Consider the following 24,945-nt stretch of genomic DNA (forward strand, 5'->3'; position numbering starts at 1 on the left):
TCTTACAATGTAAATAAAATAATACAGTGCATTATTACAGAAAAAAAAAAAAAGAAAGAAAGCACATCAGGTCTCGAACCCTGGACCCCCAGCGAGGGAGGTGGGAGCCTTCACCCCTAGCCCACGACGCCTCATGAGAGATTTCCAATTTCATGTGTGAAAGTACTGCAAACAGCGCCCAGCCCCCGCCCCATTGCTGTTGGTTTATGCCTTAGAGGACTCGGACGCTCGCATTTGTAAAGCACGGTGTTTTCCTCCGCCTCCTGCTAGCCTGTTGCCCTTCCCCCATGGGAGCCTGCACAGATCATGCAGTAGACAGGGAGGGAATGCAGGTCATGTGCAATACACAAACGCCCACTGTAGTACTGTTTTGCTCACTTACAGTACTGTACTGTAGGTTGCATTTAGCGTAAAGAATCGCTCCTGCAGATGTACTTTGATTTATGTGAAACCTGTGTGCATCCTTCCATTGGATGTACTGTATTGGAGAGAAAAAAAAAATGTTACAGTGAATGTCACGGGAACACATTAAAAATAAGGTTGGCACTTCCTTCCCATTGGTGTTGGTTTACAGTATGCCGTAGTGTACTCGGACGCTCATGTAATTGCATTTCAAAGACACAGTATTTTCCATCGTCTCCCCCCTACCCCCATCGCCCTTCCCCCCTGGGGGCCTGCACAGGGAGGAAATTCAGGTCCTGTGCAATACACAAACGCTGAAGATCTACAGTACTGTTTTGCTCAGTTGGTAGCGTCAGAATACACTCATTTCATTCCCGCTGTTTAGGTGCATTTAGCGTAAAGAATCGCTCCTGCAGATGTACTTTGATTTATGTGAAACCTGTGTGCATCCTTCCATTGACTGTCTTACAATGTAAATAAAATAATACAGTGCATTATTACAGAAAAAAAAAAAAAAAGAAAGAAAGCACATCAGGTCTCGAACCCTGGACCCCCAGCGAGGGAGGTGGGAGCCTTCACCCCTAGCCCACGACGCCTCATGAGAGATTTCCAATTTCATGTGTGAAAGTACTGCAAACAGCGCCCGGCCCCCGCCCCATTGCTGTTGGTTTATGCCTTAGAGGACTCGGACGCTCGCATTTGTAAAGCACGGTGTTTTCCTCCGCCTCCTGCTAGCCTGTTGCCCTTCCCCCATGGGAGCCTGCACAGATCATGCAGTAGACAGGGAGGGAATGCAGGTCATGTGCAATACACAAACGCCCACTGTAGTACTGTTTTGCTCACTTACAGTACTGTACTGTAGGTTGCATTTAGCGTAAAGAATCGCTCCTGCAGATGTACTTTGATTTATGTGAAACCTGTGTGCATCCTTCCATTGACTGTCTTACAATGTAAATAAAATAATACAGTGCATTATTACAGAAAAAAAAAAAAAGAAAGAAAGCACATTAGGTCTCGAACCCTGGACCCCCAGCGAGGGAGGTGGGAGCCTTCACCCCTAGCCCACGACGCCTCATGAGAGATTTCCAATTTCATGTGTGAAAGTACTGCAAACAGCGCCCGGCCCCCGCCCCATTGCTGTTGGTTTATGCCTTAGAGGACTCGGACGCTCGCATTTGTAAAGCACGGTGTTTTCCTCCGCCTTCTGCTAGTCCTCCATTCCCATTATGCATTAGCGAACTCAGACGCTCATATATTTTAAAAGCACGGTGTTTATACATTGTACTGTACATTCTTCCTTTTACACAATTACTGTAGTTGCGTCTCCATACACATACAGTACTCCATACTTTTTCCACCGCCTCCCGTTACGCCTACAGTATTGCCAGAGCTGTAGATCAATCCGCCGCTATACTGTACGATCGAAAGTACTGGATTAGTGGAGCATTAGCCACACAGTGGTGGAGATGTGTAATGCATGATGAGTATCTAGATCGCCTCAACGCGCCTGCCTGTGATTAAACTCAGCTATCGCATTAGCGTGACTAAACGCCCGTCTCGGCGGAGAAACAGTCAAGATAAAGGTGGCTACATCTGTATATCATAAAAAACATTCTGATTCAGGAATGTTGAAGCATCAATGCGTATTCTTTCAAGGATATTAAACATTATACAAACTTAGTTTTAAATAACCATAGTTGATTTTAAAGTGTGTAATCAACCACTCTGAATGAGCCCTCTTCTACCACTTCTTTATTAAGAAGTAGGACAGTCATCAAAAGCTAGCAACATCTGCATGAAACAGAGTTGCTAATTGCCTTCTTGCTGAGAAGAGAGCTCTTAAACTCATCATGGTGGTTGGCGAGTATGGACACTTTCAAGCACATTTCTCCCATCATTGCCTATAGAAATGATCCCTGAAGGTATAGTCTTAATTACATTTTGTTGATGGTTTAGATAGGCCATATGAATTCCTCTTTTAACTCATGGTGACATTTTTGGACCCATTCATAAAACTTGATATAGAAATTGTCAACCAATTTTCAGTTGCATAACATTCTCCACAAATTTTCAGACTACAATTCATTCACTATCATATACTGAATGATTTTCTGTGAGAGTAGACACATTTTAAGATTGTATTAGGTAACATGTTATACTTTTTGCATATATAAACTTGTTTAAGCCAAAATATTAAACAGAACACTTAACAATGAAACCAATGCACTAATAGCATTGGGTACTTCAAAATTTCTTATATTTCATATAGGAAATAAACTAGTGGCTTGCATTAGTTGCTGATTTGCAAAATAATTAAACAATTATTAAATAAATACACTGCAAACAAAAGGTTCTTTTAAGGAAAGCACAGTTTAAATTTTTCAAGTCCTCATTGATATGTACAACTTGAAGAAGGTTAAAATTAAAATGTAAAATAATACTCAGACATTGCTTTTATTGCTATATAATAAAAAACATTCTGATTCAGGAATGTTAAAACATCAATGCTTGTTCTTTCCAGCATATTAAACATTATACAAACTTAGTTTTAAATAATCATAGTTGATTTTAAAGTGTGTAATCAGCCACTCTGAATGAGCCCTCTTCTACCACTTCTTTATTAAGAAGTAGGACAGTCATCAAAAGCTAACAACATCTGCATGAAACAGAGTTCCTTTCTGTCTTCATGCTGAGAAGAGAGCTCTTAAACTCATCATGGTGGTCGGCGAGTTTGGACACTTTCAAGCACATTTCTCCCATCATTGCCTATAGAAATGATCCCTGAAAGTATAGTCTTAATTATATTTTGTTGATGGTTTAGATAGGCCATATGAATTCCTCTTTTAACTCATGGTGACATTTTAGGACCCATTCATAAAACTTGATATAGAAATTGTCAACCAATTTTCAGTTGCATAACATTCTCCACAAATTTTCAGACTACAATTCATTCACTATCATATACTGAATGATTTTCTGTGAGAGTAGACACATTTTAAGATTGTATTAGGTAACATGTTATCATTTTTGCATATATAAACTTGTTTAAGCCAAAATATTAAACAGAACACTTAACAATGAAACCAATGCACTAATAGCATTGGTACTTCAAAATTTCTTATATTGCATATAGGAAATAAACTAGTGGCTTGCATTAATTGCTGATTTGCTAAATAATTAAACAATTATTAAACAAAAACACTGCAAACAAAAGGTTCTTTTAAGGAAAGCACACTTTACATTTTTCAAGTCCTCATTGACATGAACTACTTAAAGAAGGTTACAATTAAAATGTAAAATAATACTCTTAGACATTGCTTTTATTCCTATATCATAAAAAACAATCTGATTCAGGAATGTTGAAACATCAATGCGTATTCTTTCAAGGATATTAAACATTATACAAACTTAGTTTTAAATAACCATAGTTGATTTTAAAGTGTGTAATCAGCCACTCTGAATGAGCCCTCTTCTATCACTTCTTTATTAAAAAGTAGGACAGTCATCAAAAGCTAACAACATCTGCATGAAACAGAGTTGCTAACTGCCTTCATGCTGAGAAGAGAGCTCTTTATCTCATCATGGTGGTTGGCGAGTTTGGACACTTTCAAACAAATTTCTCCCATCATTGCCTATAGAAATGATCACTGGAAGTATAGTCTTAATTACATTTTGTAGATGGTTTAGATTAGCCATATGAATTCCTCTTTTAACTCATGGTGACATTTTTGGACCCATTCATAAAACTTGATATAGAAATTGTCAACCAATTTTCAGTTGCATAACATTATCCACAAATTTTCAGACTACAATTCAATTACTATCATATACTGAATGATTTTCTGTGAGAGTAGACACATTTTAAGATTGTATTAGGTAACATGTTATACTTTTTGCATATATAAACTTGTTTAAACCAAAATATTAAACAGAACACTTAACAATGAAACCAATGCACTAATAGCATTGGTACTTCAAAATTTCTTATATTGCATATAGGAAATAAACTAGTGGCTTGCATTAATTGCTGATTTGCTAAAGAATTAAACAATTATTAAACAAATACACTGCAAACAAAAGGTTCTTTTAAGGAAAGCACACTTTACATTTTTCAAGTCCTCATTGACATGAACCACTTAAAGAAGGTTAAAATTAAAATGTAAAATAATACTCTTAGACATTGCTTTTATTCCTATATCATAAAAAAACTTCTGATTCAGGAATGTTGAAACATCAATGCGTATTCTTTCAAGGATATTAAACATTATACAAACTTAGTTTTAAATAACCATAGTTGATTTTAAAGTGTGTAATCAGCCACTCTGAATGAGCCCTCTTCTACCACTTCTTTATTAAGAAGTAGGACAGTCATCAAAAGCTAGCAACATCTGCAGGAAAAACAGAGTTGCTAATTGCCTTCATGCTGAGAAGAGAGCTCTTAAACTCATCATGGTGGTTGGCGAGTTTGGACACTTTCAAGCACATTTCTCCCATCATTGCCTATAGAAATGATCCCTGAAGGTATAGTCTTAATTACATTTTGTTGATGGTTTAGATAGGCCATATGAATTCCTCTTTTAACTCATGGTGACATTTTTGGACCCATTCATAAAACTTGATATAGAAATTGTCAACCAATTTTCAGTTGCATAACATTCTCCACAAATTTTCAGACTACAATTCATTCACTATCATATACTGAATGATTTTCTGTGAGAGTAGACACATTTTAAGATTGTATTAGGTAACATGTTATACTTTTTGCATATATAAACTTGTTTAAGCCAAAATATTAAACAGAACACTTAACAATGAAACCAATGCACTAATAGCATTGGTACTTCAAAATTTCTTATATTTCATATAGGAAATAAACTAGTGGCTTGCATTAGTTGCTGATTTGCAAAATAATTAAACAATTATTAAATAAATACACTGCAAACAAAAGGTTCTTTTAAGGAAAGCACAGTTTAAATTTTTCAAGTCCTCATTGATATGTACAACTTAAAGAAGGTTAAAATTAAAATGTAAAATAATACTCTTAGACATTGCTTTTATTGCTATATAATAAAAAACATTCTGATTCAGGAATGTTAAAACATCAATGCTTGTTCTTTCCAGCATATTAAACATTATACAAACAGTTTTAAATAATCATAGTTGATTTTAAAGTGTGTAATCAGCCACTCTGAATGAGCCCTCTTCTACCACTTCTTTATTAAGAAGTAGGACAGTCATCAAAAGCTAACAACATCTGCATGAAACAGAGTTCCTTTCTGCCTTCATGCTGAGAAGAGAGCTCTTAAACTCATCATGGTGGTCGGCGAGTTTGGACACTTTCAAGCACATTTCTCCCATCATTGCCTATAGAAATGATTCCTGAAAGTATAGTCTTAATTATATTTTGTTGATGGTTTAGATAGGCCATATGAATTCCTCTTTTAACTCATGGTGACATTTTTGGACCCATTCATAAAACTTGATATAGCAATTGTCAACCAATTTTCAGTTGCATAACATTCTCCACAAATTTTCAGACTACAATTCATTCACTATCATATACTGAATGATTTTCTGTGAGAGTAGACACATTTTAAGATTGTATTAGGTAACATGTTATCATTTTTGCATATATAAACTTGTTTAAGCCAAAATATTAAACAGAACACTTAACAATGAAACCAATGCACTAATAGCATTGGTACTTCAAAATTTCTTATATTGCATATAGGAAATAAACTAGTGGCTTGCATTAATTGCTGATTTGCTAAATAATTAAACAATTATTAAACAAAAACACTGCAAACAAAAGGTTCTTTTAAGGAAAGCACACTTTACATTTTTCAAGTCCTCATTGACACGAACCACTTAAAGAAGGTTACAATTAAAATGTAAAATAATACTCTTAGACATTGCTTTTATTCCTATATCATAAAAAACAATCTGATTCAGGAATGTTGAAACATCAATGCGTATTCTTTCAAGGATATTAAACATTATACAAACTTAGTTTTAAATAACCATAGTTGATTTTAAAGTGTGTAATCAGCCACTCTGAATGAGCCCTCTTCTATCACTTCTTTATTAAAAAGTAGGACAGTCATCAAAAGCTAACAACATCTGCATGAAACAGAGTTGCTAACTGCCTTCATGCTAAGAAGAGAGCTCTTTATCTCATCATGGTGGTTGGCGAGTTTGGACACTTTCAAGCAAATTTCTCCCATCATTGCCTATAGAAATGATCCCTGGAAGTATAGTCTTAATTACATTTTGTAGATGGTTTAGATTAGCCATATGAATTCCTCTTTTAACTCATGGTGACATTTTTGGACCCATTCATAAAACTTGATATAGAAATTGTCAACCAATTTTCAGTTGCATAACATTATCCACAAATTTTCAGACTACAATTCAATTACTATCATATACTGAATGATTTTCTGTGAGAGTAGACACATTTTAAGATTGTATTAGGTAACATGTTATACTTTTTGCATATATAAACTTGTTTAAACCAAAATATTAAACAGAACACTTAACAATGAAACCAATGCACTAATAGCATTGGTACTTCAAAATTTCTTATATTGCATATAGGAAATAAACTAGTGGCTTGCATTAATTGCTGATTTGCTAAATAATTAAACAATTATTAAACAAAAACACTGCAAACAAAAGGTTCTTTTAAGGAAAGCACACTTTACATTTTTCAAGTCCTCATTGACATGAACCACTTAAAGAAGGTTACAATTAAAATGTAAAATAATACTCTTAGACATTGCTTTTATTCCTATATCATAAAAAACAATCTGATTCAGGAATGTTGAAACATCAATGCGTATTCTTTCAAGGATATTAAACATTATACAAACTTAGTTTTAAATAACCATAGTTGATTTTAAAGTGTGTAATCAGCCACTCTGAATGAGCCCTCTTCTACCACTTCTTTATTAAGAAGTAGGACAGTCATCAAAAGCTAGCAACATCTGCAGGAAAAACAGAGTTGCTAATTGCCTTCATGCTGAGAAGAGAGCTCTTAAACTCATCATGGTGGTTGGCGAGTTTGGACACTTTCAAGCACATTTCTCCCATCATTGCCTATAGAAATGATCCCTGAAGGTATAGTCTTAATTACATTTTGTTGATGGTTTAGATAGGCCATATGAATTCCTCTTTTAACTCATGGTGACATTTTTGGACCCATTCATAAAACTTGATATAGAAATTGTCAACCAATTTTCAGTTGCATAACATTCTCCACAAATTTTCAGACTACAATTCATTCACTATCATATACTGAATGATTTTCTGTGAGAGTAGACACATTTTAAGATTGTATTAGGTAACATGTTATACTTTTTGCATATATAAACTTGTTTAAGCCAAAATATTAAACAGAACACTTAACAATGAAACCAATGCACTAATAGCATTGGTACTTCAAAATTTCTTATATTTCATATAGGAAATAAACTAGTGGCTTGCATTAGTTGCTGATTTGCAAAATAATTAAACAATTATTAAATAAATACACTGCAAACAAAAGGTTCTTTTAAGGAAAGCACAGTTTAAATTTTTCAAGTCCTCATTGATATGTACAACTTAAAGAAGGTTAAAATTAAAATGTAAAATAACACTCTTAGACATTGCTTTTATTGCTATATAATAAAAAACATTCTGATTCAGGAATGTTAAAACATCAATGCTTGTTCTTTCCAGCATATTAAACATTATACAAACTTAGTTTTAAATAATCATAGTTGATTTTAAAGTGTGTAATCAGCCACTCTGAATGAGCCCTCTTCTACCACTTCTTTATTAAGAAGTAGGACAGTCATCAAAAGCTAACAACATCTGCATGAAACAGAGTTGCTAACTGCCTTCATGCTAAGAAGAGAGCTCTTTATCTCATCATGGTGGTTGGCGAGTTTGGACACTTTCAAGCAAATTTCTCCCATCATTGCCTATAGAAATGATCCCTGGAAGTATAATCTTAATTACATTTTGTAGATGGTTTAGATTAGCCATATGAATTCCTCTTTTAACTCATGGTGACATTTTTGGACCCATTCATAAAACTTGATATAGAAATTGTCAACCAATTTTCAGTTGCATAACATTATCCACAAATTTTCAGACTACAATTCAATTACTATCATATACTGAATGATTTTCTGTGAGAGTAGACACATTTTAAGATTGTATTAGGTAACATGTTATACTTTTTGCATATATAAACTTGTTTAAACCAAAATATTAAACAGAACACTTAACAATGAAACCAATGCACTAATAGCATTGGTACTTCAAAATTTCTTATATTGCATATAGGAAATAAACTAGTGGCTTGCATTAATTGCTGATTTGCTAAAGAATTAAACAATTATTAAACAAATACACTGCAAACAAAAGGTTCTTTTAAGGAAAGCACACTTTACATTTTTCAAGTCCTCATTGACATGAACCACTTAAAGAAGGTTAAAATTAAAATGTAAAATAATACTCTTAGACATTGCTTTTATTCCTATATCATAAAAAACATTCTGATTCAGGAATGTTGAAACATCAATGCGTATTCTTTCAAGGATATTAAACATTATACAAACTTAGTTTTAAATAACCATAGTTGATTTTAAAGTGTGTAATCAGCCACTCTGAATGAGCCCTCTTCTACCACTTCTTTATTAAGAAGTAGGACAGTCATCAAAAGCTAACAACATCTGCATGAAACAGAGTTGCTAATTGCCTTCATGCTGAGAAGAGAGCTCTTAAACTCATCATGGTGGTTGGCGAGTTTGGACACTTTCAAGCACATTTCTCCCATCATTGCCTATAGAAATGATCCCTGAAAGTATAATCTTAATTACATTTTGTTGATGGTTTAGATAGGCCATATGAATTCCTCTTTTAACTCATGGTGACATTTTTGGACCCATTCATAAAACTTGATATAGAAATTGTCAACCAATTTTCAGTTGCATAACATTCTCCACAAATTTTCAGACTACAATTCATTCACTATCATATACTGAATGATTTTCTGTGAGAGTAGACACATTTTAAGATTGTATTAGGTAACATGTTATCATTTTTGCATATATAAACTTGTTTAAGCCAAAATATTAAACAGAACACTTAACAATGAAACCAATGCACTAATAGCATTGGTACTTCAAAATTTCTTATATTGCATATAGGAAATAAACTAGTGGCTTGCATTAATTGCTGATTTGCTAAATAATTAAACAATTATTAAACAAAAACACTGCAAACAAAAGGTTCTTTTAAGGAAAGCACACTTTACATTTTTCAAATCCTCATTGACATGAACCACTTAAAGAAGGTTACAATTAAAATGTAAAATAATACTCTTAGACATTGCTTTTATTCCTATATCATAAAAAACAATCTGATTCAGGAATGTTGAAACATCAATGCGTATTCTTTCAAGGATATTAAACATTATACAAACTTAGTTTTAAATAACCATAGTTGATTTTAAAGTGTGTAATCAGCCACTCTGAATGAGCCCTCTTCTATCACTTCTTTATTAAAAAGTAGGACAGTCATCAAAAGCTAACAACATCTGCATGAAACAGAGTTGCTAACTGCCTTCATGCTGAGAAGATAGCTCTTTATCTCATCATGGTGGTTGGCGAGTTTGGACACTTTCAAGCAAATTTCTCCCATCATTGCCTATAGAAATGATCCCTGGAAGTATAGTCTTAATTACATTTTGTAGATGGTTTAGATTAGCCATATGAATTCCTCTTTTAACTCATGGTGACATTTTTGGACCCATTCATAAAACTTGATATAGAAATTGTCAACCAATTTTCAGTTGCATAACATTATCCACAAATTTTCAGACTACAATTCAATTACTATCATATACTGAATGATTTTCTGTGAGAGTAGACACATTTTAAGATTGTATTAGGTAACATGTTATACTTTTTGCATATATAAACTTGTTTAAACCAAAATATTAAACAGAACACTTAACAATGAAACCAATGCACTAATAGCATTGGTACTTCAAAATTTCTTATATTGCATATAAGAAATAAACTAGTGGCTTGCATTAATTTCTGATTTGCTAAAGAATTAAACAATTATTAAACAAATACACTGCAAACAAAAGGTTCTTTTAAGGAAAGCACACTTTACATTTTTCAAGTCCTCATTGACATGAACCACTTAAAGAAGGTTAAAATTAAAATGTAAAATAATACTCTTAGACATTGCTTTTATTCCTATATCATAAAAAACATTCTGATTCAGGAATGTTGAAACATCAATGCGTATTCTTTCAAGGATATTAAACATTATACAAACTTAGTTTTAAATAACCATAGTTGATTTTAAAGTGTGTAATCAGCCACTCTGAATGAGCCCTCTTCTACCACTTCTTTATTAAGAAGTAGGACAGTCATCAAAAGCTAGCAACATCTGCAGGAAAAACAGAGTTGCTAATTGCCTTCATGCTGAGAAGAGAGCTCTTAAACTCATCATGGTGGTTGGCGAGTTTGGACACTTTCAAGCACATTTCTCCCATCATTGCCTATAGAAATGATCCCTGGAAGTATAATCTTAATTACATTTAGTTGATGGTTTAGATTAGCCATATGAATTCCTCTTTTAACTCATGGTGACATTTTTGGACCCGTTCATAAAACTTGATATAGAAATTGTCAACCAATTTTCAGTTGCATAACATTATCCACAAATTTTTAGAATACAATTCATTCACTATCATATACTGAATGATTTTCTGTGAGAGTAGACACATTTTAAGATTGTATTAGGTAACATATTATAATTTTTGCATATATAAAATTGTTTAAGCCAAAATATTAAACAGAACACTTAACAATGAAACCAATGCACTAATAGCATTGGTACTTCAAAATTTCTTATATTGCATATAGGAAATAAACTAGTGTTTTGCATTAGTTGCTGATTTGCAAAATAATTAAACAATTATTAAATAAATACACTGCAAACAAAAGGTTCTTTTAAGGAAAGCACAGTTTAAATTTTTCAAGTCCTCATTGATATGTACAACTTAAAGAAGGTTAAAATTAAAATGTAAAATAATACTTTTAGACATTGCTTTTATTGCTATATAATAAAAAACATTCTGATTCAGGAATGTTAAAACATCAATGCTTGTTCTTTTCAGCATATTAAACATTATACAAACTTAGTTTTAAATAATCATAGTTGATTTTAAAGTGTGTAATCAGCCACTCTTAATGAGCCCTCTTCTACCACTTCTTTATTAAGAAGTAGGACAGTCATCAAAAGCTAACAACATCTGCATGAAACAGAGTTCCTAACTGCCTTCATGCTGAGAAGATAGCTCTTAAACTCATCATGGTGGTTGGCGAGTTTGGACATTTTCAAGCACATTTCTCCCATCATTGCCTATAGAAATGATCCCTGAAAGTATAATCTTAATTACATTTTGTTGATGGTTTAGATAGGCCATATGAATTCCTCTTTTAACTCATGGTGACATTTTTGGACCCATTCATAAAACTTGATATAGAAATTGTCAACCAATTTTCAGTTGCATAACATTCTCCACAAATTTTCAGACTACAATTCATTCACTATCATATACTGAATGATTTTCTGTGAGAGTAGACACATTTTAAGATTGTATTAGGTAACATGTTATCATTTTTGCATATATAAACTTGTTTAAGCCAAAATATTAAACAGAACACTTAACAATGAAACCAATGCACTAATAGCATTGGTACTTCAAAATTTCTTATATTGCATATAGGAAATAAACTAGTGGCTTGCATTAATTGCTGATTTGCTAAATAATTAAACAATTATTAAACAAAAACACTGCAAACAAAAGGTTCTTTTAAGGAAAGCACACTTTACATTTTTCAAGTCCTCATTGACACGAACCACTTAAAGAAGGTTACAATTAAAATGTAAAATAATACTCTTAGACATTGCTTATATTCCTATATCATAAAAAACAATCTGATTCAGGAATGTTGAAACATCAATGCGTATTCTTTCAAGGATATTAAACATTATACAAACTTAGTTTTAAATAACCATAGTTGATTTTAAAGTGTGTAATCAGCCACTCTGAATGAGCCCTCTTCTATCACTTCTTTATTAAAAAGTAGGACAGTCATCAAAAGCTAACAACATCTGCATGAAACAGAGTTGCTAACTGCCTTCATGCTAAGAAGAGAGCTCTTTATCTCATCATGGTGGTTGGCGAGTTTGGACACTTTCAAGCAAATTTCTCCCATCATTGCCTATAGAAATGATCCCTGGAAGTATAGTCTTAATTACATTTTGTAGATGGTTTAGATTAGCCATATGAATTCCTCTTTTAACTCATGGTGACATTTTTGGACCCATTCATAAAACTTGATATAGAAATTGTCAACCAATTTTCAGTTGCATAACATTATCCACAAATTTTCAGACTACAATTCAATTACTATCATATACTGAATGATTTTCTGTGAGAGTAGACACATTTTAAGATTGTATTAGGTAACATGTTATACTTTTTGCATATATAAACTTGTTTAAACCAAAATATTAAACAGAACACTTAACAATGAAACCAATGCACTAATAGCATTGGTACTTCAAAATTTCTTATATTGCATATAGGAAATAAACTAGTGGCTTGCATTAATTGCTGATTTGCTAAATAATTAAACAATTATTAAACAAAAACACTGCAAACAAAAGGTTCTTTTAAGGAAAGCACACTTTACATTTTTCAAGTCCTCATTGACATGAACCACTTAAAGAAGGTTACAATTAAAATGTAAAATAATACTCTTAGACATTGCTTTTATTCCTATATCATAAAAAACAATCTGATTCAGGAATGTTGAAACATCAATGCGTATTCTTTCAAGGATATTAAACATTATACAAACTTAGTTTTAAATAACCATAGTTGATTTTAAAGTGTGTAATCAGCCACTCTGAATGAGCCCTCTTCTATCACTTCTTTATTAAAAAGTAGGACAGTCATCAAAAGCTAACAACATCTGCATGAAACAGAGTTGCTAACTGCCTTCATGCTAAGAAGAGAGCTCTTTATCTCATCATGGTGGTTGGCGAGTTTGGACACTTTCAAGCAAATTTCTCCCATCATTGCCTATAAAAATGATCCCTGGAAGTATAGTCTTAATTACATTTTGTAGATGGTTTAGATTAGCCATATGAATTCCTCTTTTAACTCATGGTGACATTTTTGGACCCATTCATAAAACTTGATATAGAAATTGTCAACCAATTTTCAGTTGCATAACATTATCCACAAATTTTCAGACTACAATTCAATTACTATCATATACTGAATGATTTTCTGTGAGAGTAGACACATTTTAAGATTGTATTAGGTAACATGTTATACTTTTTGCATATATAAACTTGTTTAAACCAAAATATTAAACAGAACACTTAACAATGAAACCAATGCACTAATAGCATTGGTACTTCAAAATTTCTTATATTGCATATAGGAAATAAACTAGTGGCTTGCATTAATTGCTGATTTGCTAAATAATTAAACAATTATTAAACAAAAACACTGCAAACAAAAGGTTCTTTTAAGGAAAGCACACTTTACATTTTTCAAGTCCTCATTGACATGAACCACTTAAAGAAGGTTACAATTAAAATGTAAAATAATACTCTTAGACATTGCTTTTATTCCTATATCATAAAAAACAATCTGATTCAGGAATGTTGAAACATCAATGCGTATTCTTTCAAGGATATTAAACATTATACAAACTTAGTTTTAAATAACCATAGTTGATTTTAAAGTGTGTAATCAGCCACTCTGAATGAGCCCTCTTCTATCACTTCTTTATTAAAAAGTAGGACAGTCATCAAAAGCTAACAACATCTGCATGAAACAGAGTTGCTAACTGCCTTCATGCTAAGAAGAGAGCTCTTTATCTCATCATGGTGGTTGGCGAGTTTGGACACTTTCAAGCAAATTTCTCCCATCATTGCCTATAAAAATGATCCCTGGAAGTATAGTCTTAATTACATTTTGTAGATGGTTTAGATTAGCCATATGAATTCCTCTTTTAACTCATGGTGACATTTTTGGACCCATTCATAAAACTTGATATAGAAATTGTCAACCAATTTTCAGTTGCATAACATTATCCACAAATTTTCAGACTACAATTCAATTACTATCATATACTGAATGATTTTCTGTGAGAGTAGACACATTTTAAGATTGTATTAGGTAACATGTTATACTTTTTGCATATATAAACTTGTTTAAACCAAAATATTAAACAGAACACTTAACAATGAAACCAATGCACTAATAGCATTGGTACTTCAAAATTTCTTATATTGCATATAGGAAATAAACTAGTGGCTTGCATTAATTGCTGATTTGCTAAAGAATTAAACAATTATTAAACAAATACACTGCAAACAAAAGGTTCTTTTAAGGAAAGCACACTTTACATTTTTCAAGTCCTCATTGACATGAACCACTTAAAGAAGGTTAAAATTAAAATGTAAAATAATACTCTTAGACATTGCTTTTATTCCTATATCATAAAAAACATTCTGATTCAGGAATGTTGAAACATCAATGCGTATTCTTTCAAGGATATTAAACATTATACAAACTTAGTTTTAAATAACCATAGTTGATTTTAAAGTGTGTAATCAGCCACTCTGAATGAGCCCTCTTCTACCACTTCTTTATTAAGAAGTAGGACAGTCATCAAAAGCTAGCAACATCTGCAGGAAAAACAGAGTTGCTAATTGCCTTCATGCTGAGAAGAGAGCTCTTAAACTCATCATGGTGGTTGGCGAGTTTGGACACTTTTAAGCACATTTCTCCCATCATTGCCTATAGAAATGATCCCTGAAGGTATAGTCTTAATTACATTTTGTTGATGGTTTAGATAGGCCATATGAATTCCTCTTTTAACTCATGGTGACATTTTTGGACCCATTCATAAAACTTGATATAGAAATTGTCAACCAATTTTCAGTTGCATAACATTCTCCACAAATTTTCAGACTACAATTCATTCACTATCATATACTGAATGATTTTCTGTGAGAGTAGACACATTTTAAGATTGTATTAGGTAACATGTTATACTTTTTGCATATATAAACTTGTTTAAGCCAAAATATTAAACAGAACACTTAACAATGAAACCAATGCACTAATAGCATTGGTACTTCAAAATTTCTTATATTTCATATAGGAAATAAACTAGTGGCTTGCATTAGTTGCTGATTTGCAAAATAATTAAACAATTATTAAATAAATACACTGCAAACAAAAGGTTCTTTTAAGGAAAGCACAGTTTAAATTTTTCAAGTCCTCATTGATATGTACAACTTAAAGAAGGTTAAAATTAAAATGTAAAATAATACTCTTAGACATTGCTTTTATTGCTATATAATAAAAAACATTCTGATTCAGGAATGTTAAAACATCAATGCTTGTTCTTTCCAGCATATTAAACATTATACAAACTTAGTTTTAAATAATCATAGTTGATTTTAAAGTGTGTAATCAGCCACTCTGAATGAGCCCTCTTCTACCACTTCTTTATTAAGAAGTAGGACAGTCATCAAAAGCTAGCAACATCTGCAGGAAAAACAGAGTTGCTAATTGCCTTCATGCTGAGAAGAGAGCTCTTAAACTCATCATGGTGGTTGGCGAGTTTGGACACTTTCAAGCACATTTCTCCCATCATTGCCTATAGAAATGATCCCTGGAAGTATAATCTTAATTACATTTAGTTGATGGTTTAGATTAGCCATATGAATTCCTCTTTTAACTCATGGTGACATTTTTGGACCCGTTCATAAAACTTGATATAGAAATTGTCAACCAATTTTCAGTTGCATAACATTATCCACAAATTTTTAGAATACAATTCATTCACTATCATATACTGAATGATTTTCTGTGAGAGTAGACACATTTTAAGATTGTATTAGGTAACATATTATAATTTTTGCATATATAAAATTGTTTAAGCCAAAATATTAAACAGAACACTTAACAATGAAACCAATGCACTAATAGCATTGGTACTTCAAAATTTCTTATATTGCATATAGGAAATAAACTAGTGTTTTGCATTAGTTGCTGATTTGCAAAATAATTAAACAATTATTAAATAAATACACTGCAAACAAAAGGTTCTTTTAAGGAAAGCACAGTTTAAATTTTTCAAGTCCTCATTGATATGTACAACTTAAAGAAGGTTAAAATTAAAATGTAAAATAATACTTTTAGACATTGCTTTTATTGCTATATAATAAAAAACATTCTGATTCAGGAATGTTAAAACATCAATGCTTGTTCTTTTCAGCATATTAAACATTATACAAACTTAGTTTTAAATAATCATAGTTGATTTTAAAGTGTGTAATCAGCCACTCTTAATGAGCCCTCTTCTACCACTTCTTTATTAAGAAGTAGGACAGTCATCAAAAGCTAACAACATCTGCATGAAACAGAGTTCCTAACTGCCTTCATGCTGAGAAGATAGCTCTTTATCTCATCATGGTGGTTGGCGAGTTTGGACACTTTCAAGCAAATTTCTCCCATCATTGCCTATAGAAATGATCCCTGGAAGTATAGTCTTAATTACATTTTGTAGATGGTTTAGATTAGCCATATGAATTCCTCTTTTAACTCATGGTGACATTTTTGGACCCATTCATAAAACTTGATATAGAAATTGTCAACCAATTTTCAGTTGCATAACATTATCCACAAATTTTCAGACTACAATTCAATTACTATCATATACTGAATGATTTTCTGTGAGAGTAGACACATTTTAAGATTGTATTAGGTAACATGTTATACTTTTTGCATATATAAACTTGTTTAAACCAAAATATTAAACAGAACACTTAACAATGAAACCAATGCACTAATAGCATTGGTACTTCAAAATTTCTTATATTGCATATAGGAAATAAACTAGTGGCTTGCATTAATTGCTGATTTGCTAAATAATTAAACAATTATTAAACAAAAACACTGCAAACAAAAGGTTCTTTTAAGGAAAGCACACTTTACATTTTTCAAGTCCTCATTGACATGAACCACTTAAAGAAGGTTACAATTAAAATGTAAAATAATACTCTTAGACATTGCTTTTATTCCTATATCATAAAAAACAATCTGATTCAGGAATGTTGAAACATCAATGCGTATTCTTTCAAGGATATTAAACATTATACAAACTTAGTTTTAAATAACCATAGTTGATTTTAAAGTGTGTAATCAGCCACTCTGAATGAGCCCTCTTCTATCACTTCTTTATTAAAAAGTAGGACAGTCATCAAAAGCTAACAACATCTGCATGAAACAGAGTTGCTAACTGCCTTCATGCTAAGAAGAGAGCTCTTTATCTCATCATGGTGGTTGGCGAGTTTGGACACTTTCAAGCAAATTTCTCCCATCATTGCCTATAAAAATGATCCCTGGAAGTATAGTCTTAATTACATTTTGTAGATGGTTTAGATTAGCCATATGAATTCCTCTTTTAACTCATGGTGACATTTTTGGACCCATTCATAAAACTTGATATAGAAATTGTCAACCAATTTTCAGTTGCATAACATTATCCACAAATTTTCAGACTACAATTCAATTACTATCATATACTGAATGATTTTCTGTGAGAGTAGACACATTTTAAGATTGTATTAGGTAACATGTTATACTTTTTGCATATATAAACTTGTTTAAACCAAAATATTAAACAGAACACTTAACAATGAAACCAATGCACTAATAGCATTGGTACTTCAAAATTTCTTATATTGCATATAGGAAATAAACTAGTGGCTTGCATTAATTGCTGATTTGCTAAAGAATTAAACAATTATTAAACAAATACACTGCAAACAAAAGGTTCTTTTAAGGAAAGCACACTTTACATTTTTCAAGTCCTCATTGACATGAACCACTTAAAGAAGGTTAAAATTAAAATGTAAAATAATACTCTTAGACATTGCTTTTATTCCTATATCATAAAAAACATTCTGATTCAGGAATGTTGAAACATCAATGCGTATTCTTTCAAGGATATTAAACATTATACAAACTTAGTTTTAAATAACCATAGTTGATTTTAAAGTGTGTAATCAGCCACTCTGAATGAGCCCTCTTCTACCACTTCTTTATTAAGAAGTAGGACAGTCATCAAAAGCTAGCAACATCTGCAGGAAAAACAGAGTTGCTAATTGCCTTCATGCTGAGAAGAGAGCTCTTAAACTCATCATGGTGGTTGGCGAGTTTGGACACTTTTAAGCACATTTCTCCCATCATTGCCTATAGAAATGATCCCTGAAGGTATAGTCTTAATTACATTTTGTTGATGGTTTAGATAGGCCATATGAATTCCTCTTTTAACTCATGGTGACATTTTTGGACCCATTCATAAAACTTGATATAGAAATTGTCAACCAATTTTCAGTTGCATAACATTCTCCACAAATTTTCAGACTACAATTCATTCACTATCATATACTGAATGATTTTCTGTGAGAGTAGACACATTTTAAGATTGTATTAGGTAACATGTTATACTTTTTGCATATATAAACTTGTTTAAGCCAAAATATTAAACAGAACACTTAACAATGAAACCAATGCACTAATAGCATTGGTACTTCAAAATTTCTTATATTTCATATAGGAAATAAACTAGTGGCTTGCATTAGTTGCTGATTTGCAAAATAATTAAACAATTATTAAATAAATACACTGCAAACAAAAGGTTCTTTTAAGGAAAGCACAGTTTAAATTTTTCAAGTCCTCATTGATATGTACAACTTAAAGAAGGTTAAAATTAAAATGTAAAATAATACTCTTAGACATTGCTTTTATTGCTATATAATAAAAAACATTCTGATTCAGGAATGTTAAAACATCAATGCTTGTTCTTTCCAGCATATTAAACATTATACAAACTTAGTTTTAAATAATCATAGTTGATTTTAAAGTGTGTAATCAGCCACTCTGAATGAGCCCTCTTGTACCACTTCTTTATTAAGAAGTAGGACAGTCATCAAAAGCTAACAACATCTGCATGAAACAGAGTTGCTAACTGCCTTCATGCTAAGAAGAGAGCTCTTTATCTCATCATGGTGGTTGGCGAGTTTGGACACTTTCAAGCAAATTTCTCCCATCATTGCCTATAGAAATGATCCCTGGAAGTATAATCTTAATTACATTTTGTAGATGGTTTAGATTAGCCATATGAATTCCTCTTTTAACTCATGGTGACATTTTTGGACCCATTCATAAAACTTGATATAGAAATTGTCAACCAATTTTCAGTTGCATAACATTATCCACAAATTTTCAGACTACAATTCAATTACTATCATATACTGAATGATTTTCTGTGAGAGTAGACACATTTTAAGATTGTATTAGGTAACATGTTATACTTTTTGCATATATAAACTTGTTTAAACCAAAATATTAAACAGAACACTTAACAATGAAACCAATGCACTAATAGCATTGGTACTTCAAAATTTCTTATATTGCATATAGGAAATAAACTAGTGGCTTGCATTAATTGCTGATTTGCTAAAGAATTAAACAATTATTAAACAAATACACTGCAAACAAAAGGTTCTTTTAAGGAAAGCACACTTTACATTTTTCAAGTCCTCATTGACATGAACCACTTAAAGAAGGTTAAAATTAAAATGTAAAATAATACTCTTAGACATTGCTTTTATTCCTATATCATAAAAAACATTCTGATTCAGGAATGTTGAAACATCAATGCGTATTCTTTCAAGGATATTAAACATTATACAAACTTAGTTTTAAATAACCATAGTTGATTTTAAAGTGTGTAATCAGCCACTCTGAATGAGCCCTCTTCTACCACTTCTTTATTAAGAAGTAGGACAGTCATCAAAAGCTAGCAACATCTGCAGGAAAAACAGAGTTGCTAATTGCCTTCATGCTGAGAAGAGAGCTCTTAAACTCATCATGGTGGTTGGCGAGTTTGGACACTTTCAAGCACATTTCTCCCATCATTGCCTATAGAAATGATCCCTGGAAGTATAATCTTAATTACATTTAGTTGATGGTTTAGATTAGCCATATGAATTCCTCTTTTAACTCATGGTGACATTTTTGGACCCGTTCATAAAACTTGATATAGAAATTGTCAACCAATTTTCAGTTGCATAACATTATCCACAAATTTTTAGAATACAATTCATTCACTATCATATACTGAATGATTTTCTGTGAGAGTAGACACATTTTAAGATTGTATTAGGTAACATATTATAATTTTTGCATATATAAAATTGTTTAAGCCAAAATATTAAACAGAACACTTAACAATGAAACCAATGCACTAATAGCATTGGTACTTCAAAATTTCTTATATTGCATATAGGAAATAAACTAGTGTTTTGCATTAGTTGCTGATTTGCAAAATAATTAAACAATTATTAAATAAATACACTGCAAACAAAAGGTTCTTTTAAGGAAAGCACAGTTTAAATTTTTCAAGTCCTCATTGATATGTACAACTTAAAGAAGGTTAAAATTAAAATGTAAAATAATACTTTTAGACATTGCTTTTATTGCTATATAATAAAAAACATTCTGATTCAGGAATGTTAAAACATCAATGCTTGTTCTTTTCAGCATATTAAACATTATACAAACTTAGTTTTAAATAATCATAGTTGATTTTAAAGTGTGTAATCAGCCACTCTTAATGAGCCCTCTTCTACCACTTCTTTATTAAGAAGTAGGACAGTCATCAAAAGCTAACAACATCTGCATGAAACAGAGTTCCTAACTGCCTTCATGCTGAGAAGATAGCTCTTTATCTCATCATGGTGGTTGGCGAGTTTGGACACTTTCAAGCAAATTTCTCCCATCATTGCCTATAGAAATGATCCCTGGAAGTATAGTCTTAATTACATTTTGTAGATGGTTTAGATTAGCCATATGAATTCCTCTTTTAACTCATGGTGACATTTTTGGACCCATTCATAAAACTTGATATAGAAATTGTCAACCAATTTTCAGTTGCATAACATTATCCACAAATTTTCAGACTACAATTCAATTACTATCATATACTGAATGATTTTCTGTGAGAGTAGACACATTTTAAGATTGTATTAGGTAACATGTTATACTTTTTGCATATATAAACTTGTTTAAACCAAAATATTAAACAGAACACTTAACAATGAAACCAATGCACTAATAGCATTGGTACTTCAAAATTTCTTATATTGCATATAGGAAATAAACTAGTGGCTTGCATTAATTGCTGATTTGCTAAATAATTAAACAATTATTAAACAAAAACACTGCAAACAAAAGGTTCTTTTAAGGAAAGCACACTTTACATTTTTCAAGTCCTCATTGACATGAACCACTTAAAGAAGGTTACAATTAAAATGTAAAATAATACTCTTAGACATTGCTTTTATTCCTATATCATAAAAAACAATCTGATTCAGGAATGTTGAAACATCAATGCGTATTCTTTCAAGGATATTAAACATTATACAAACTTAGTTTTAAATAACCATAGTTGATTTTAAAGTGTGTAATCAGCCACTCTGAATGAGCCCTCTTCTATCACTTCTTTATTAAAAAGTAGGACAGTCATCAAAAGCTAACAACATCTGCATGAAACAGAGTTGCTAACTGCCTTCATGCTAAGAAGAGAGCTCTTTATCTCATCATGGTGGTTGGCGAGTTTGGACACTTTCAAGCAAATTTCTCCCATCATTGCCTATAAAAATGATCCCTGGAAGTATAGTCTTAATTACATTTTGTAGATGGTTTAGATTAGCCATATGAATTCCTCTTTTAACTCATGGTGACATTTTTGGACCCATTCATAAAACTTGATATAGAAATTGTCAACCAATTTTCAGTTGCATAACATTATCCACAAATTTTCAGACTACAATTCAATTACTATCATATACTGAATGATTTTCTGTGAGAGTAGACACATTTTAAGATTGTATTAGGTAACATGTTATACTTTTTGCATATATAAACTTGTTTAAACCAAAATATTAAACAGAACACTTAACAATGAAACCAATGCACTAATAGCATTGGTACTTCAAAATTTCTTATATTGCATATAGGAAATAAACTAGTGGCTTGCATTAATTGCTGATTTGCTAAAGAATTAAACAATTATTAAACAAATACACTGCAAACAAAAGGTTCTTTTAAGGAAAGCACACTTTACATTTTTCAAGTCCTCATTGACATGAACCACTTAAAGAAGGTTAAAATTAAAATGTAAAATAATACTCTTAGACATTGCTTTTATTCCTATATCATAAAAAACATTCTGATTCAGGAATGTTGAAACATCAATGCGTATTCTTTCAAGGATATTAAACATTATACAAACTTAGTTTTAAATAACCATAGTTGATTTTAAAGTGTGTAATCAGCCACTCTGAATGAGCCCTCTTCTACCACTTCTTTATTAAGAAGTAGGACAGTCATCAAAAGCTAGCAACATCTGCAGGAAAAACAGAGTTGCTAATTGCCTTCATGCTGAGAAGAGAGCTCTTAAACTCATCATGGTGGTTGGCGAGTTTGGACACTTTTAAGCACATTTCTCCCATCATTGCCTATAGAAATGATCCCTGAAGGTATAGTCTTAATTACATTTTGTTGATGGTTTAGATAGGCCATATGAATTCCTCTTTTAACTCATGGTGACATTTTTGGACCCATTCATAAAACTTGATATAGAAATTGTCAACCAATTTTCAGTTGCATAACATTCTCCACAAATTTTCAGACTACAATTCATTCACTATCATATACTGAATGATTTTCTGTGAGAGTAGACACATTTTAAGATTGTATTAGGTAACATGTTATACTTTTTGCATATATAAACTTGTTTAAGCCAAAATATTAAACAGAACACTTAACAATGAAACCAATGCACTAATAGCATTGGTACTTCAAAATTTCTTATATTTCATATAGGAAATAAACTAGTGGCTTGCATTAGTTGCTGATTTGCAAAATAATTAAACAATTATTAAATAAATACACTGCAAACAAAAGGTTCTTTTAAGGAAAGCACAGTTTAAATTTTTCAAGTCCTCATTGATATGTACAACTTAAAGAAGGTTAAAATTAAAATGTAAAATAATACTCTTAGACATTGCTTTTATTGCTATATAATAAAAAACATTCTGATTCAGGAATGTTAAAACATCAATGCTTGTTCTTTCCAGCATATTAAACATTATACAAACTTAGTTTTAAATAATCATAGTTGATTTTAAAGTGTGTAATCAGCCACTCTGAATGAGCCCTCTTGTACCACTTCTTTATTAAGAAGTAGGACAGTCATCAAAAGCTAACAACATCTGCATGAAACAGAGTTGCTAACTGCCTTCATGCTAAGAAGAGAGCTCTTTATCTCATCATGGTGGTTGGCGAGTTTGGACACTTTCAAGCAAATTTCTCCCATCATTGCCTATAGAAATGATCCCTGGAAGTATAATCTTAATTACATTTTGTAGATGGTTTAGATTAGCCATATGAATTCCTCTTTTAACTCATGGTGACATTTTTGGACCCATTCATAAAACTTGATATAGAAATTGTCAACCAATTTTCAGTTGCATAACATTATCCACAAATTTTCAGACTACAATTCAATTACTATCATATACTGAATGATTTTCTGTGAGAGTAGACACATTTTAAGATTGTATTAGGTAACATGTTATACTTTTTGCATATATAAACTTGTTTAAACCAAAATATTAAACAGAACACTTAACAATGAAACCAATGCACTAATAGCATTGGTACTTCAAAATTTCTTATATTGCATATAGGAAATAAACTAGTGGCTTGCATTAATTGCTGATTTGCTAAAGAATTAAACAATTATTAAACAAATACACTGCAAACAAAAGGTTCTTTTAAGGAAAGCACACTTTACATTTTTCAAGTCCTCATTGACATGAACCACTTAAAGAAGGTTAAAATTAAAATGTAAAATAATACTCTTAGACATTGCTTTTATTCCTATATCATAAAAAACATTCTGATTCAGGAATGTTGAAACATCAATGCGTATTCTTTCAAGGATATTAAACATTATACAAACTTAGTTTTAAATAACCATAGTTGATTTTAAAGTGTGTAATCAGCCACTCTGAATGAGCCCTCTTCTACCACTTCTTTATTAAGAAGTAGGACAGTCATCAAAAGCTAACAACATCTGCATGAAACAGAGTTGCTAATTGCCTTCATGCTGAGAAGAGAGCTCTTAAACTCATCATGGTGGTTGGCGAGTTTGGACACTTTCAAGCACATTTCTCCCATCATTGCCTATAGAAATGATCCCTGAAAGTATAATCTTAATTACATTTTGTTGATGGTTTAGATAGGCCATATGAATTCCTCTTTTAACTCATGGTGACATGTTTGGACCCATTCATAAA

The 24,945-nt window shown here is 31.7% G+C and overlaps 27 non-coding genes across 27 annotated transcripts; all 27 read right to left on the minus strand.

The window, feature by feature from the left end:
- Positions 1 to 2,121: 2,121 nt before the first annotated feature.
- LOC135053884 (small nucleolar RNA U3) lies at positions 2,122 to 2,334 on the minus strand. The gene has a single exon (XR_010243179.1). It is a non-coding gene; the product is annotated as a small nucleolar RNA U3 (small nucleolar RNA).
- Positions 2,335 to 2,986: 652 nt separating this feature from the next.
- Positions 2,987 to 3,199, minus strand: LOC135053823 (small nucleolar RNA U3). The gene has a single exon (XR_010243125.1). It is a non-coding gene; the product is annotated as a small nucleolar RNA U3 (small nucleolar RNA).
- Positions 3,200 to 3,852: 653 nt separating this feature from the next.
- LOC135053444 (small nucleolar RNA U3) lies at positions 3,853 to 4,065 on the minus strand. Its single transcript, XR_010242794.1, has one exon. It is a non-coding gene; the product is annotated as a small nucleolar RNA U3 (small nucleolar RNA).
- A 653-nt stretch (positions 4,066 to 4,718) lies between these two features.
- Positions 4,719 to 4,933, minus strand: LOC135053896 (small nucleolar RNA U3). The gene has a single exon (XR_010243190.1). It is a non-coding gene; the product is annotated as a small nucleolar RNA U3 (small nucleolar RNA).
- A 651-nt stretch (positions 4,934 to 5,584) lies between these two features.
- Positions 5,585 to 5,797, minus strand: LOC135053839 (small nucleolar RNA U3). Its single transcript, XR_010243139.1, has one exon. It is a non-coding gene; the product is annotated as a small nucleolar RNA U3 (small nucleolar RNA).
- A 653-nt stretch (positions 5,798 to 6,450) lies between these two features.
- On the minus strand, positions 6,451 to 6,663 carry LOC135053058 (small nucleolar RNA U3). Its single transcript, XR_010242459.1, has one exon. It is a non-coding gene; the product is annotated as a small nucleolar RNA U3 (small nucleolar RNA).
- A 653-nt stretch (positions 6,664 to 7,316) lies between these two features.
- LOC135053897 (small nucleolar RNA U3) lies at positions 7,317 to 7,531 on the minus strand. The gene has a single exon (XR_010243191.1). It is a non-coding gene; the product is annotated as a small nucleolar RNA U3 (small nucleolar RNA).
- Positions 7,532 to 8,184: 653 nt separating this feature from the next.
- Positions 8,185 to 8,397, minus strand: LOC135053085 (small nucleolar RNA U3). The gene has a single exon (XR_010242481.1). It is a non-coding gene; the product is annotated as a small nucleolar RNA U3 (small nucleolar RNA).
- A 653-nt stretch (positions 8,398 to 9,050) lies between these two features.
- On the minus strand, positions 9,051 to 9,263 carry LOC135053581 (small nucleolar RNA U3). The gene has a single exon (XR_010242914.1). It is a non-coding gene; the product is annotated as a small nucleolar RNA U3 (small nucleolar RNA).
- A 653-nt stretch (positions 9,264 to 9,916) lies between these two features.
- Positions 9,917 to 10,129, minus strand: LOC135053295 (small nucleolar RNA U3). The gene has a single exon (XR_010242665.1). It is a non-coding gene; the product is annotated as a small nucleolar RNA U3 (small nucleolar RNA).
- A 653-nt stretch (positions 10,130 to 10,782) lies between these two features.
- LOC135053659 (small nucleolar RNA U3) lies at positions 10,783 to 10,997 on the minus strand. Its single transcript, XR_010242982.1, has one exon. It is a non-coding gene; the product is annotated as a small nucleolar RNA U3 (small nucleolar RNA).
- Positions 10,998 to 11,650: 653 nt separating this feature from the next.
- LOC135053852 (small nucleolar RNA U3) lies at positions 11,651 to 11,863 on the minus strand. Its single transcript, XR_010243150.1, has one exon. It is a non-coding gene; the product is annotated as a small nucleolar RNA U3 (small nucleolar RNA).
- A 653-nt stretch (positions 11,864 to 12,516) lies between these two features.
- Positions 12,517 to 12,729, minus strand: LOC135053060 (small nucleolar RNA U3). The gene has a single exon (XR_010242460.1). It is a non-coding gene; the product is annotated as a small nucleolar RNA U3 (small nucleolar RNA).
- Positions 12,730 to 13,382: 653 nt separating this feature from the next.
- LOC135053419 (small nucleolar RNA U3) lies at positions 13,383 to 13,595 on the minus strand. Its single transcript, XR_010242773.1, has one exon. It is a non-coding gene; the product is annotated as a small nucleolar RNA U3 (small nucleolar RNA).
- Positions 13,596 to 14,248: 653 nt separating this feature from the next.
- On the minus strand, positions 14,249 to 14,461 carry LOC135053421 (small nucleolar RNA U3). Its single transcript, XR_010242774.1, has one exon. It is a non-coding gene; the product is annotated as a small nucleolar RNA U3 (small nucleolar RNA).
- Positions 14,462 to 15,114: 653 nt separating this feature from the next.
- Positions 15,115 to 15,329, minus strand: LOC135053873 (small nucleolar RNA U3). Its single transcript, XR_010243169.1, has one exon. It is a non-coding gene; the product is annotated as a small nucleolar RNA U3 (small nucleolar RNA).
- Positions 15,330 to 15,982: 653 nt separating this feature from the next.
- Positions 15,983 to 16,197, minus strand: LOC135053661 (small nucleolar RNA U3). Its single transcript, XR_010242984.1, has one exon. It is a non-coding gene; the product is annotated as a small nucleolar RNA U3 (small nucleolar RNA).
- Positions 16,198 to 16,850: 653 nt separating this feature from the next.
- Positions 16,851 to 17,063, minus strand: LOC135053672 (small nucleolar RNA U3). Its single transcript, XR_010242994.1, has one exon. It is a non-coding gene; the product is annotated as a small nucleolar RNA U3 (small nucleolar RNA).
- A 653-nt stretch (positions 17,064 to 17,716) lies between these two features.
- Positions 17,717 to 17,929, minus strand: LOC135053422 (small nucleolar RNA U3). The gene has a single exon (XR_010242775.1). It is a non-coding gene; the product is annotated as a small nucleolar RNA U3 (small nucleolar RNA).
- A 653-nt stretch (positions 17,930 to 18,582) lies between these two features.
- LOC135053874 (small nucleolar RNA U3) lies at positions 18,583 to 18,797 on the minus strand. The gene has a single exon (XR_010243170.1). It is a non-coding gene; the product is annotated as a small nucleolar RNA U3 (small nucleolar RNA).
- Positions 18,798 to 19,450: 653 nt separating this feature from the next.
- Positions 19,451 to 19,663, minus strand: LOC135053637 (small nucleolar RNA U3). The gene has a single exon (XR_010242962.1). It is a non-coding gene; the product is annotated as a small nucleolar RNA U3 (small nucleolar RNA).
- Positions 19,664 to 20,316: 653 nt separating this feature from the next.
- Positions 20,317 to 20,531, minus strand: LOC135053662 (small nucleolar RNA U3). The gene has a single exon (XR_010242985.1). It is a non-coding gene; the product is annotated as a small nucleolar RNA U3 (small nucleolar RNA).
- Positions 20,532 to 21,184: 653 nt separating this feature from the next.
- Positions 21,185 to 21,397, minus strand: LOC135053673 (small nucleolar RNA U3). Its single transcript, XR_010242995.1, has one exon. It is a non-coding gene; the product is annotated as a small nucleolar RNA U3 (small nucleolar RNA).
- Positions 21,398 to 22,050: 653 nt separating this feature from the next.
- Positions 22,051 to 22,263, minus strand: LOC135053423 (small nucleolar RNA U3). Its single transcript, XR_010242776.1, has one exon. It is a non-coding gene; the product is annotated as a small nucleolar RNA U3 (small nucleolar RNA).
- A 653-nt stretch (positions 22,264 to 22,916) lies between these two features.
- On the minus strand, positions 22,917 to 23,131 carry LOC135053875 (small nucleolar RNA U3). Its single transcript, XR_010243171.1, has one exon. It is a non-coding gene; the product is annotated as a small nucleolar RNA U3 (small nucleolar RNA).
- A 653-nt stretch (positions 23,132 to 23,784) lies between these two features.
- Positions 23,785 to 23,997, minus strand: LOC135053638 (small nucleolar RNA U3). Its single transcript, XR_010242963.1, has one exon. It is a non-coding gene; the product is annotated as a small nucleolar RNA U3 (small nucleolar RNA).
- A 653-nt stretch (positions 23,998 to 24,650) lies between these two features.
- Positions 24,651 to 24,863, minus strand: LOC135053582 (small nucleolar RNA U3). The gene has a single exon (XR_010242915.1). It is a non-coding gene; the product is annotated as a small nucleolar RNA U3 (small nucleolar RNA).
- Between the last annotated feature and the right edge of the window lie 82 nt (positions 24,864 to 24,945).

The sequence above is a fragment of the Pseudophryne corroboree genome, chromosome 2 (assembly GCF_028390025.1).
Source record: "Pseudophryne corroboree isolate aPseCor3 chromosome 2, aPseCor3.hap2, whole genome shotgun sequence".
NCBI classification, from domain to species: domain Eukaryota; kingdom Metazoa; phylum Chordata; class Amphibia; order Anura; family Myobatrachidae; genus Pseudophryne; species Pseudophryne corroboree.